Source organism: Cervus elaphus, chromosome X, assembly GCF_910594005.1.
Source record: "Cervus elaphus chromosome X, mCerEla1.1, whole genome shotgun sequence".
Taxonomy (NCBI): Eukaryota; Metazoa; Chordata; class Mammalia; order Artiodactyla; family Cervidae; genus Cervus; species Cervus elaphus.
In genome coordinates, this window is record NC_057848.1 from 77,270,071 (window position 1) to 77,285,035 (window position 14,965).

The window sequence follows — 14,965 nt, forward strand, 5'->3', positions numbered from 1 at the left end:
CATGCAAACGGAGACCAAAAGAAAGCAGGAGTCGCAATACTCATATAAGATAAAATAGACTTTCAAATAAAGGATGTGAAAAGAGACAAAGAAGGACACTACATAATGATCAAAGGATCAATCCAAGAAGAAGATATAACAATTATAAATATATATGCACCCAACATAGGAGCACCGCAATATGTACGGCAAACACTAACGAGTATGAAAGAGGAAATTACTAGTAACACAATAATAGTGGGAGACTTTAATACCCCACTCACAACTATGGATAGATCAACTAAACAGAAAATTAACAAGGAAACACAAACCTTAAATGACACAATGGACCAGCTAGACCTAATTGATATCTATAGGACATTTCACCCCAAAACAATCAACTTCACCTTTTTCTCAAGTGCACACGGAACCTTCTCCAGAATAGATCACATCCTGGGCCATAAATCTGGTCTTGGAAAATTCAAAAAAATTGAAATCATTCCAGTCATCTTTTCTGACCACAGTGCAGTAAGATTAGATCTCAATTACAGGAAAAAAATTGTTAAAAATTCAAACACCTGGAGGCTAAATAACACGCTTCTGAATAACCAACAAATCATAGAAATCAAAAAAGAAATCAAAATATGTATAGAAATGAATGAAAATGAAAACACAACAACCCAAAACCTATGGGACACTGTAAAAGCAGTGCTAAGGGGAAGGTTCATAGCATTACTGGCTTACATCAAGAAACAAGAAAAAAGCCAAATAAATAACCTAACTCTACACCTAAAGCAATTAGAGAAGGAAGAAATGAAGAACCCCAGGGTTAGCAGAAGGAAAGAAATCTTAAAAATCAGGGCAGAAATAAATGCAAAAGAAACTAAAGAGACCATAGCAAAAATCAACAAAGCTAAAAGCTGGTTTTTTTTACAAAATAAACAAAATTGACAAACCATTAGCAAGACTCATTAAGAAACAAACGGAGAAGAACCAAACCTACAAAATTAGAAATGAAAATGGAGAGATCACAACAGACAACACTGAAATACAAAGGATCATAAGAGACTACTACCAGCAGCTCTATGCCAATAAAATGGACAACTTGGAAGAAATGGACAAATTCTTAGAAAAGTATAACTTTCCAAAACTGAACCAGGAAGAAATAGAAGATCTTAGGAGACCCATCACAAGCAAGGAAATCGAAACTGTAATCAGAAATCTTCCAGCACACAAAAGCCCAGGACCAGACGGCATCACAGCTGAATTCTACCAAAAATTGAGAGAAGAGCTAACACCTATCTTACTCAAACTCTTCCAGAAAATTGCAGAAGAAGGTAAACTTCCAAATTCATTCTATGAGGCCACCATCACCCTAATTCCAAAACCAGACAAAGATGCCACAAAAAAAGAAAACTACAGGCCAATATCACTGATGAACATAGATGCAAAAATCCTTAACAAAATTCTAGCAAACAGAATCCAACAACATATTAAAAAAATCATACATCATGACCAAGTGGGCTTTATCCCAGGAATGCAAGGTTTCTTTAATATCCGCAAATCAATCAATGTAATACACCACATTAACAAATTGAAAGATAAAAACCATATGATTATCTCAATAGATGCAGAGAAAGCCTTTGACAAAATTCAACACTCATTTATGATTAAAACTTTCCAAAATGCAGGAATAGAAGGAACATACCTCAACATAATAAAAGCTATATATGACAAACCCACAGCAAGCATCACCCTCAATGGTGAAAAATTGAAAGCATTTCCCCTGAAATCAGGAACAAGACAAGGGTGCCCACTCTCACCACTACTGTTCAACATAGTGTTGGAAGTTTTGGCCACAGCAATCAGAGCAGAAAAAGAAGTAAAAGGAATCCAGGTAGGAAAAGAAGTGAAACTCTCACTGTTTGCAGATGACATGATCCTCTACATAGAAAACCCTAAAGACTCTACCAGAAAATTGCTAGAGCTAATAAACGAATATAGTAAAGTTGCAGGATATAAAATTAACACACAGAAATCCCTTGCATTCCTATATACTAACAATGAAAAAACAGAAAGAGAAATTAAGGAAACAATACCATTCACCATTGCAAAGAAAAGAATAAAATATTTAGGAGTATATCTACCTAAAGAAACAAAAGACCTATATATAGAAAACTATAAAACACTGATGAAAGAAATCAAAGAGGACACAAACAGATGGAGAAACATACCGTGTTCATGGATTGGAAGAATCAATATTGTCAAAGTGGCTATTCTACCCAAAGCAATCTATAGATTCAATGCAATCCCTATCAAGCTACCAACGGTATTTTTCACAGAACTAGACCAAAGAATTTCACAATTTGTATGGAAATACAAAAAACCTCGAATAGCCAAAGTAATCTTGAGAAAGAAGAAAGGAACTGGAGGAATCAACCTGCCTGACTTCAGACTCTACTACAAAGCCACAGTCATCAAGACAGTATGGTACTGGCACAAAGACAGAAATATAGATCAATGGAACAGAATAGAAAGCCCAGAGATAAATCCACGAACCTATGGACACCTTATCTTTGACAAAGGAGGCAAGGATATACAATGGAAAAAAGACAACCTCTTTAACAAGTGGTGCTGGGAAAACTGGTCAACCACTTGTAAAAGAATGAAACTAGAACACTTTCTAACACCATACACAAAAATAAACTCAAAATGGATTAAAGATCTAAATGTAAGACCAGAAACTATAAAACTCCTAGAGGAGAACATAGGCAAAACACTCTCTGACATAAATCACAGCAAGATCCTCTATGACCCAGTTCCCAGAATATTGGAAATAAAAGCAAAACTAAACAAATGGGACCTAATGAAACTTAAAAGCTTTTGCATAACAAAGGAAACTATAAGTAAGGTGAAAAGACAGCCCTCAGATTGGGAGAAAATAATAGCAAATGAAGAAACAGACAAAGGATTAATCTCAAAAATATACAAGCAACACTTGAAACTCAATTCCAGAAAAATAAATGACCCAATCAAAAAATGGGCCAAAGAACTAAACAGACATTTCTCCAAAGAAGACATACATGTGTCTAACAAACACATGAAAAAATGCTCAACATCATTCATTATTAGAGAAAGGCAAATCAAAACCACAATGAGGTATTATTACACGCCAGTCAGGATGGCTGCTATCCAAAAGTCTACAAGCAATAAATGCTGGAGAGGGTGTGGAGAAAAGGGAACCCTCTTACACTGTTGGTGGGAATGCAAACTAGTACAGCCGCTATGGAAAACAGTGTGGAGATTCCTTAAAAAACTGGAAGTAGAATTACCATATGACCCAGCAATCCCACTTCTGGGCATACACACCTAGGAAACCAGATCTGAAAGAGACACGTGCACCCCAATGTTCATCGCAGCACTGTTTATAATAGCCAGGACATGGAAGCAACCTAGATGCCCATCAGCAGACGAATGGATAAGGAAGCTGTGGTACATATACACCATGGAATATTACTCAGCCATTAAAACGAATTCATTTGAATCAGTTCTAATGAGATGGATGAAACTGGAGCCCCTTATACAGAGTGAAGTAAGCCAGAAAGATAAAGAACATTACAGCATACTAACACATATATATGGAATTTAGAAAGATGGTAACGATAACCCTATATGCAAAACAGAAAAAGAGACACAGAAATACAGAACAGACTTTTGAACTCTGTGGGAGAATGTGAGGGTGGGATATTTCAAACGAACAGCATGTATACTATCTATGGTGAAACAGATCACCAGCCCAGGCTGGATGCATGAGACAAGTGCTCAGGCCTGGTGCACTGGGAAGACCCAGAAGAATCGGGTGGAGAGAGAGGTGGGAGGGGGGATCGGGATGGGGAATACGTATAAATCTATGGCTGATTCATATCAATGTATGACAAACCCCCCCCCCCAAAAAAAAGAAATACATTGAATCAATGAAAAATAAAAAGATTGAATAAGGTAGATCAAAGCAACACCAAGAGAAATACGTGCCTGTACAGATCATAAAAGCAAGCAAAACAAACAAACAAATAAAAAACCCCGCATATACCTTTTTAAATTTATAGCATATACCTCCATCCGCCTTTAGTCCTAGGCTGATGAGACGATATGCTCTGGCATCCCAGTCTCCACTCAGTGTGGTAATGCCCTGGTCCCAGTGTCTGCCCTCCCCGGACCACCCTCCCATCACATGTGATTCATGGCCCCTTCTCTGGAGAGGTTTTCCAATTCCATTGTCGAGGGCACCAGAGTGCGTGTGAACGATGGTTCTGGACCTTTTTCTGCAGTGCCCTTCTGGTTTCTCGTGGCCATGAGTGTGTACCTTCCAGGTGAAGGCTGCCCTCTCAGCCTGGGTCCTGGAGGAGGACCAGCATGGCTATAGCTGACCAGTTCCCCAGGATGTAACAGCCGCAAGGGATGAACTCCTGTTGTATTAAAGCACCGAGCTTTGGGGGTTTTGCGTTTGAAACCACAAGCTTATTTAGTGAAAAGCTGGCTATACCGCCTTTTTAACACAGCAATTGCAATGCCATTAATGAGCTTAACCAGCACAGCCTTACCTGTGTGTGAAGGTACATGTTAGAGGATTTCTGTGACAGCGTTTTTAGCAACAACGACACAAACAAAAGGAATCAGTGTGAATATCCATCAGTAGGGAGTGGACCAAAGGCATATGAGGTGTCCACATAACAGAATACTACACATCTGTTTAAACTGAAGGTTTACCACTTGGGGAAATTATTTCCATCATCGTGGTATTGCAGCATCTACCATTCTGCAGCTTGATGTTTTCATGTAACACGGTACCGTAAGTCCCCTACATATGAACCTTCAAGTTGCAAGCTTTCAAAGATGCACATGTGTGTTCCATCAGCGTCAGGTGTGAGTGACCCTGCAGCTCGTCCTCCATCTCCCATTGCTCACCAGCCTTCAGATCCACTATCTCCCACTGCTCCCCTCTCTCCTCCAGTGAGTCATTCTTGCCTGTTCACAGATGCCAGCTCCTGTGTGCCAGCTGTTGTGCTGGACTACTGTACTCTTCATGATACTGTCCTGTGAGAATAAAGGTATTTTCTTTATTTTTTGTTTTTTAATGTATTGTTTGTGTGAAAAGAATTATAAACCTACTACAACACAGTATTATGTAGCCAACTGTGTCGGCTAGCTTTGTTGGACCTACAAACAAACTGAACTTATGGACATGCTCTCAGAGTGTAACTTGTTCATATGTAGGGGCTTACGGCATTTTCCATACTTGCCTGTGTGCACAGGTGTCCCCTACACATCTCATGAACACTGCAGTCTTCCACTGGGTGGATAGATTGTGTTCACAGCGTCCCTCCCCTCCCCACGGCTAGCCTAGCAGCTGTTGCTGCTAGCTGCTAGCCTAGCAGATGACGTGGTGGTAAAGAGCAGTCTCCATGCCTCCATGTGTTCATGCACAGGGTCCACTCTGAGACGGGGAACAGTGGTGGGACCCTCTGGTCGTGGGTCAGGCATCGTCAGGTTTCACAACTGTGGCTGAGTTGTCCTCCCATGGACCACAACACACCAGGCTTCCCTGTCCTTCACCAACCCCGGAGTTTACTTAAACTCATGTCCATTGAGTCGGTGATGCCATCCAATCATCTCATCCTCTGCCATCCCCTTCTCCTCCCGCCTTCAATCTTTCCCAGCATCAGGGTATTTTCCAACGTGTCAGTTCTTCACATCAGGTGGCCAAAGTGTTGGAGTTTCCGCTTCAACATAAGTCCTTGCAATGAATATTTGGGACCCTGATGCAGGGAGTGGTTGGGGGCAGGAGGAGAAGGGGCCAACAGAGGATGCGATGGTTGAATGGCATCACGGACTCGATGGGCATGAGTTTGGGTCAACTCCGGGAGTTGGTGATGGACAGGGAGGCCTGGCGTGCTGTGATACATGGGGTCACAAAGAGTCAGACACGACTGCTTGATTGAACTGAACTGAACTGAATTGTCTCTTATTACAGAAAGAATAACACAAGATGAGCCAGATTATGGCATAGCCTTTCAGCAAAAGAACCTAAATTGTTCAGCCAGAAAGTGATTAACAAATCTTGGGTTGCCCAAATAGTTCATTTACTCTCTTGGGAGTGCCCATTGTTTGGCCACTTTAATGAAGATGCTGTAAATATTATTTTGACAAAAAACTAAAACAGAAACAAAAACAAAAAACGTGGAACAAGATGCAAGTCCTGAAGCCATTTAACGTGGCATTTACTGTAGATTTATAAAATATTTTATTTGAGGAGCATAATTCCTACTAATATGTAAGTTTTTAAAACTATGAATGGAGGGGGCTTATTTGATGATATTAACTGTATGATTAAATGTTAGGGAATGTTTGACAGGAGGATTCGTACATGCTGTCTCTCATGAGTCCTTTGTCCCTCTTCAAGTGGAACAGCATGCTGCTCCCAGGGACTGAGGTCATTGTGTGAGGCAAGCATGAGGCAAGCATAGTAAACATTCTCCTTAGGACAATATGTATATATATATATATATACACACACACACACACACACACAAATATATAGATGAGATGAAAACTTTTAGATAAGCTCTATTAGAAATAATTGTATTTTTGATAGAATGATCTATTGTCTCTAATCTGGAGCCGTCTCTTTGGATTGGAGTGACTTAGGTTTCTGGAGTTGTGCTGAACTAAGTAGTAGAAGTTTGTTGAATGGCTGGGTCATTTCCAAATGAAGTAGGATTTTGAAGTGTTAAAATTGCTGAACATTGGCTTACTCTTAAAAGGGGTTTCTCTTGCAGAAGAGCTGAAGAGATTTTGAGCTGTTAAAGAATATAAATATATATTTATATAGGAATGGATATATATATATAATATAATATGATTTGAGAAATATGTTCAACAGTCTATAAAATGCTAACATACAAGACTTTTCATGGTTGCTATAGAAAAGTAAAATATATGCTTTTAATAGAAAGATATAAGAAATGGCAAATAAAATGATGAATACAAAAATATTTTTTTTGTTAAAACATTTATTATAGAATAAAGTGGTATTTACATAAGCTTTACTAGACTAGTTTTTCATTGTTGTTCTAGCTACAGCAAATGTTCTTTCTCCAAATTAAACCAAATTGGAAACAAGAGAAAAATTCTGGGAAAACAATATTTAACAGAATTAACTTTGTTCAGCAGATACATTCAGACTGCAAATATATTAGAAAATGCAGTTGAAATGCTTGGGTGGATCACAGTGAAAACCACAAAGTATGATATGTTTATTTGAAATAAACATTGCATTTGTTTATTGTGCTATCATACTTTGTTTTGGCCTTTTAACTTTTAAAGATATTTAGTGCTGGAATTTTAAAAAGGCTTATGACAAATGAAGGAAAATTTTATGGCAAATTGATGTAACTCATTGTCCTGAACTTTCTTCCTTCTTACATGTCTCGATCAATACAAATTCTTCTTTTCTAGGGGCAACACCTCTCTAAGGTAAGACTACACAACATGTTATAACCCACCTATCAACTTACTTCACGATAATGAGAACACCTAATTCTATAAAAACAGACATTGACTCTCCCTATATTTCTAAGCAGTTCAAACAATTTTTACATTCATTCTCTATTAAACAGATTGCAGACATTCCTTATAGTCCACAAACACAAGACATGATTGGACAAACACATTACACACTGTAACTGCAAATAAAAAATTAAATAAGAGAAAATACACAGGAACACTTTTGTCTTCCTTGTCCAGAGCAAACTTTACTAGATTCTGGTGTAGTGTAGTCTTTAAGCCTATAACTATTGTTGGTGTGACTTTATTTCTGTTCCCAATCTGTAGGATGCTTAAAGCAGGACAAAAACGGCACACACACACACACACACACACACACAAAAAGACACCATTTTCCCGAATGGATTATTTGTTCCTAAGAATATCAGAAATGTGGAATGTTTGCCTTCTTTTCAGGTCTGTCTTGGAAGTGTAGTCATCCTCTTTAACACACTAAACAGTGAGATTCAACAGTTGCTAAGCTGCATTTCTTTTTCAAGGACAAGGTCAAATATATTTGGATGTGAGCAACATTTCATTTGTCAAGTTGTTCTGCAACTTGTTGGACCTTTTCAATAATTTCACTTAGGAAAAAATATTTGAATGCTTACTCCTAATCCTTTGCCCCAAATAACACAAACCACAGCCAAATACCAGTCCCAAACAGATTTCTGAATGATTTTTTTCTTTTGGACTGAAATATTTCCTAAGAATGTTTTCATCATTATCGCTTTCCTCTCTTTTTATAACTATTGTTAATATAGCCTTATTTGTTTTAAAGTTTTTAAACTTACCACCAAAAGATGTTTTGACAAAAGGAAAAAACAAAAAAACAAACACACAAAAAAAGAAGTTTTGAAACATTATAGGACACCTCCTTTCCTTTGCCCATTTGATATCAAGACAGGTTAACTAATCAATGGAAATCTAAAAAACTAATCTTACAGGGAAAGGATATGCTTCTATTTCTCCAGATGGATCCAACGAGCTCACATGACTTCCTCTTCAGAAGATTCAACCTAAGGGGGCCCCCAGCATTCAGACTAGAGATGAAACAGCAAAAAACCCAGGAAGAAAGAATTCCAATATAAGCCATGGCGACATTAAAAATTTCCAAAAAACGCTGCACTCGACGTCATCGACCTTATGATCTCCCTACTTGGGGACAGATAAAAACCCTTACTAATCAAACTGAAAACCTGATTTTTCAACAGGGAATGCCTCGGAATCCTAAAAATATTTTTCTTCGCTATGCTTGCTTTGCTTGCTTTTGCTTCCCCCGCTCAGGCTGACTTGATTGATCACACTTACTGGGCTTATATACCTAAACCCCCTTTTTTATTGTAGGTTGTAAAATGGACAGATATAAGACCAATCATATCCACTAATGAGTCAACACATATGCCTCCTCCTTAGAACTTGGAGGGGCCCTCTCATCCTGAAGAAAAAGAAAAACTAATTAATATCTTTCTAGGTTATGAAATCCTTTCTTTGTGTATGGGCACAACAAAATTATGCATAAACGTTAGCCGACAAACTTAGGCCTTCCCCTGCCTCCAAAAGAGGACTTTCTGATGCTTCTTGGATTACTTATTGCCCTTTCTTTGTCCATGAATCATGTTTATACTACTAAAACTTTAGGAAAAGAATTAAAGAAAAAACAAAGAACACTATGCAAAGGGTTTACTAATAAGAACTTTAAATATATACTTGTTCATTGGGACAAATGTCAGGCCAAACCAGGAAAATTAATGTTTATAGCTAATCATACAATTGTCAATTGGGGACCCCATAGTATGTGGTTATTGAACTGCTCAGATGATATTAACAATACTATGTATGATCATATTACTCAAGTAACATGGAAGGTTACTAATACTACAATGGAACATTACCATGACAGAGGACTTCTTGGCTAGCTTGATGATGGAATGGCCCCCACCTCGTCCTCGAATCATCCTTGATAAACAGGATGGGACATCTAAACAATGGGACATCTGAAAACTTGCTGCAAACACCAAAGGACTTGGGACTTGGACCAGACATTCCACAGGGACCAATCATAGCTATAGCAATTATTTCTTTCACTATAATCAATCATATTTTATACAAGCCTATGTTCCACTTCCTTTTGTTGTAGCTATAGGAAATTTACAATTCAATAAGACTTTACATTCTGTAACTTGCATAAATTGTAAATTATATACTTGTCTTAACTCCTCTATTTCCTTAAAAAATGACTCCCTTTTGATTCTTCGATCTCGACATAATCTGTGGTTACCAATAAATCCCCAATGGCCCTGGGAAGAAGGTCCCAAGGCTCGACTTGCTTCCCAGTTATTTACTAACTTGCTCTAGCGATGTAAACGATTCATTGGATGGCTGATTCTTGGCATTATAGGGTTAATAACTATTTGCACCATTGCTGCCATCACTAGTGTTACTTTACAAACCTCAATTCAAACACATAATTTTATCCAAAATTGGACTAAAGATGCTCATATTATGTGGGCCACTCAGGCTCAAATAGATGAGGATATTCAAAAAGAAATACAGGAACTGAGAACAGCCATCAAATGGGTTGGAGATCAATGAACAAATGTCCAAAAACAGATGATGCTAAAATGTGATTGAAATTCTACTCAATTTCCTGTTACTCCTGTTCATTTCTATAATAGTGGCTACAACTGGAAACAAATCAAGTTTCATTTTTAAAACATATATGATAATGCCTTTCTGAATGTACAGTTATTACAAAAAAGAAATATTTGACACCTTTTCTAATAATCTGCCCTCTTCCATTGATATGGAAACTTTAGCTAAACAATTAGCTGATCAATTATCTGGGCTAGACCCACGTAGATGGTTTCAAAGTCTTACTCATAGCATTGGATCTGAAACCATAATTTTGGTGATTGTCTTAACAATTATATTTGTTGTCTACCGTTGCCTTCATGCAAAGATTGTCAAAACTAAACAAACTCTGATGGTCAGAACTCTTCTTACAAATATTATAAATAAATAAGGGGGAATTGTCAAGGAATGTTTGACGGGAGGATTCCTACATGCTGTCTCTCATGAGTCCTTTGTCCCTCTTCAAGCAGAACAGCACGCCGCTCCCAGGGACTGAGGTCATTGTGTGAGGCAAGCATGAATCTCCTTTAGTAAACGTTCTCCTTAGGACAAAACAGCTTAATCTCCTTCCCCTTTCTTGAGATATGGATTGTCTCCTGACCTTGTGACTAACATTACCCCTTGTTCCCTTGGTAACGGTTGCTGTACATTTGGTTTTCTGATCTCTATCATTCCCGAAAGAAGTTTCTTATACTGAAGCCTATATATACTCATAGAAAAATCATTAAAGTACCTTTGCTCCATCAGAGCTTAGGTCCCTGGGTCGTTTCTGTCTCTCTCTCTCTCTCTCTCTCTCTCTCTCTCTTTCTCTCTCTCTCTCTTTCTGGCTGACTCTCTGGAGCGTGGAGACCCGTCGGGCTCACTTTTCTGTCCGGGCTTCTAAGACCCCTTCGAGAGGGCGCCTGGTGCCTTCGTGAGTGATGTAAGTCCTGTGTCAAGGACTTTATTGGTCCTCTGCGTAAACCAAGGGATATCAGCCTCTTTCTCTCTTTCACTTTCTTATCCTCGACTCCATACCACAAGGTTCTGGTCCATTAAAGGACCTCAAGAGTTAAAGGAATCAATTTTTATAGTTTAGCTTTGTTTTTCTGAGTTACCTGGGTTTAAAAAGTTACTAAATAATTTTCTCTTTTGGTTTCAGTTGCAGCTCTATGATAATCCAAATTTTGAACAAGTTTATCCCCGAATTTGGCAAAAATGAAAGAAGAGTTGGGAATAAAAATGTCTCTACACTATCTTCATTATTTCAAGATTATAAGAAGCATTTTAAGCAAGAGGTAATGTGGATGATCATAACTCTGACTTTCATCTTGAAACTAGAGGAGAGGACGTATTTTCAGCCTGCACAAGTTTAACTACACCATTCCTATGAAAGCCTTCTACCATCCAGATAGTTGCTGATACAATTGCTCCAACTCAAAATATTTTCTCTTCTCCATCATCAAAATCAGTTAGACCACAGAAGCATATTGTGATAGATCAACCTGCAACTGTTGTTGTTGTTTTTAATTGAAGGATGATTGCTTTACAGAATTTTGCTATATTCTGTCAGACCTCAAAATGAATCAACCATAGATATACATATATTTCCTCCCCTTTGAAACTCCCTCCCATCTCCCTCCCTATCCCACACTCTAGGTTGAGCATTTTTCATGGGACTTCACATAGCAGCTACACTAAATCAAATGGCCCAAATGAGAATTTTGCCGCTATGTCTACATCTGTTTCTCAGTACCACATCTTATCTCCATTACAGAACAGTAATTTTGGACTGACGGTGGAGACTTCTAACTTTCCAGATTTGTACAGTAATATGGCAGCCCATGACAGTGCTTTTCCCAAACTACAACATGCAGGCAATTCATGTTTCCCAGTGCCAAAGATCCCTGATACATCTGCTGCCTCTCTTTCAAGGTCAACTCATCAACCATCTTCATTATTTGAAAATCATCCTAATACAACTGATCTAACCAATCAGGTGTCAGATTATGCAGGATAATGAAGATTAGAATTAATGTTGGGAGAGATCAACAAATTCCTACAATTCTCTTATTTGAAGACTAAAGTGACATGTTCATCTTCATAGTGTCAATTTCTATTTTGAAATAATTGAGAGTAAAATGAGAGTATTATTTCAGCACCTGGCTATTGTACTGTGCTTTAATATAAACTCTTCTATTCAAGGAATCATTCAATATGCATCCTATGTAAATTACACCTAATGAATTGTTTAAAAAATATAAAATTAGAACAAAGTGAAAAGATGAAATGTAAATAAAATGATTTTGAAATCATCCAGGCTAAATTGACTGGGTGTCTAAGTTAGGATGGTATGGGAGAAGGAACAGATACAAATCAAATTTAGAAAAGGCAAATGAAGAGTATGTACTTTGCTGCTTCCTCAGTTTTATTATATCATGTCAGTTATCAGGAGGAAAGCTAAGAGGTTAGACAGCAGGTTGTCTTCATTAAACAAAAATTTGTTTCATACTTGAAAATACTGAGATGTACTCAGTAACCATGATCACCATCATACCATCCCTGGAATACCAACAATAACATGACCTAGTCAAAGATTGCACCACAGTCAGCAAAAGATAGGTATTTTACCAGCGAGATTATAAAGGGTCATTTTTGTTCTGCTCTCCTTATATAATGTCTTCATTTCAGCCCACCAAGACACCACCCTATATTTCCTAATGTATATTTTGATGTTGCTTTCCTGTCCCTAAAAGAAAGACTTAAATCCTTGTGGTGAATGCAGCATCTCATCATGGTTAACCAGTTCTTGGAAGACATGGCATCTGTTCCCCTTAGTAGCTTCATTATCTATCTGTTTCACTGAACTTCTAGAGCTACAATCAGGCTAAATATTTTCAGTCATGCTAAGCCACATTTCACAATGTTTCATAAACTCTCGTATGGAATTGGAAAGAACCTGTTTGCCTACCTACCAAGTTATTCACATGTATCAGATTCTTCTATGTATCGTGTCTACCCAAGTTTCCTTAGTATCTTGCACATCAGTTAAGACTTAGTGCCTGCCAAATGATGTATTTTACATACTTACTGAATTAGCAATAAAGAGATGTAATAACCAATCAAAAGCTATATGCATTACTCAACAACATCCCATAGCTTCCACTATTACCATAATTGACCTTTCTTATTTACTGAGAATTTAGTAAGGTGATGTCTCTTCTTGTTAATGCAATGTCTAGGTGTGTCATAGATCACACACATCAAGAAGCAAGTGACATTTAATTTGATGACTGCAGTCACCATTCTTAGTGATTTTGGAGCCAAAGCAAATTAAGCTTGTGACAGTTTCCACACATTTACCCCTTCTATTTGCTGAGTAATGATGTTACCAGATGCCCTGATCTCTGTTTTTATGAATGTTGAGTTTTCAGCAAGATTTTTCACTCTTCTCTTTCACCCTCATCATGAGGCTCTTTATTTCCTCTCCACTTTCTTTTTTTTCTGTCTTACCATCTGTATATCTGAGATTGTTGATGTTTCTCCCAACAACCTTGATGTCAGCTTGTGATTTATTCACCTGGTATTTTCATAGTATTCTCCACATATGTTTCACATAAGCAGAGATATGAACTGGTTTGTCACTCTCCTTTCCCAGTTATGAAATGGTTAGTTGTTCCATGTCTGGTTCCATTTCTTGCATCTTGACTCATGTAAGAGTGGTTTCAAATTTTACCTCCTCAAGAATTTTCCATGTGCCCCCCTCCCCCTTTTTCTTTTCAGTTTTCTCCTTCTGGACGTCTGGTTTCTCCATTTGGTTTTCTCCACCTGGTTTCTCATCGTGGGGCATTGATCATTGTCCCGGATGTCTCAGAGTTTATGTGTGTCTTTCTTTTTCTTTCTTTCTTTTTGCACACTCCACTGTGTTTCATCTATTTCCTCGTTTCTACCTCCAGCTAATTAATTCTTTCTCTGTCTCATTTACTCTACTGTTGGTTCCTTCCAGAGTGCTGTTAATCTCAGTTACTGCATTGATTATTACTGCTTGACTCTTCTTTATTTCTTCTAGATCCCTGGTAAACATGTTTATTTCTTCTCAGTGTGGGCCTCCAGTGTATTTACTGGTGACTCCTCTTAGCTTTGAAGATTTTGGTCATCTTTATTCTCATTATTCTGAATTCGTTTCAGGAAGACTTCCTATCTCCTCTTCTTTTGTTTGTTTTGGTGGCTTTTTATCATGTACCTTCACCAGCTGAATGTTTCTTTCCCTTTTCGTTTTCTTTAGGTTGCGTGGTTTGGGTCCCCTTTCTGAAGGCTTATAAAGGGTTATGGTTCCACTTCATTGTGGAACCTGACCTTTGTGGGTGGGATTGGACCAGTGACTTGTCAAGGTTTAAGGCTTAGGGGAATTTGTGTGTGTGCACTGCCAGGCGGATCTGGATCTCTTCTCTCTGGAGTGCAGTGAATTTTCCAGGATTGTGCTTTGGGGTGTTTGTGGGTTTGGCATGGTTTCAGGCAGCCACTTTCATAATATTCACTGTTGTGTTTCTGTTTTGCTGAAGAATAGGTGTGAGGTCTCTTGTACTGGACTTGCTGCCTCAAGCCTGGAGCCTGCTTTCCATGTAGGCATGGAAACTCTGGGGTGTGTGCCTGTCCTTTAATGTTCCCTGAGGTCAAGGGTTCTATGGTGATCTAAAGTTCTGGAATCAACATCCTGGCCTCTGGTTTCTGTCCCCAAGTTACAGTAGCATCAAAAATCCACATCCACACA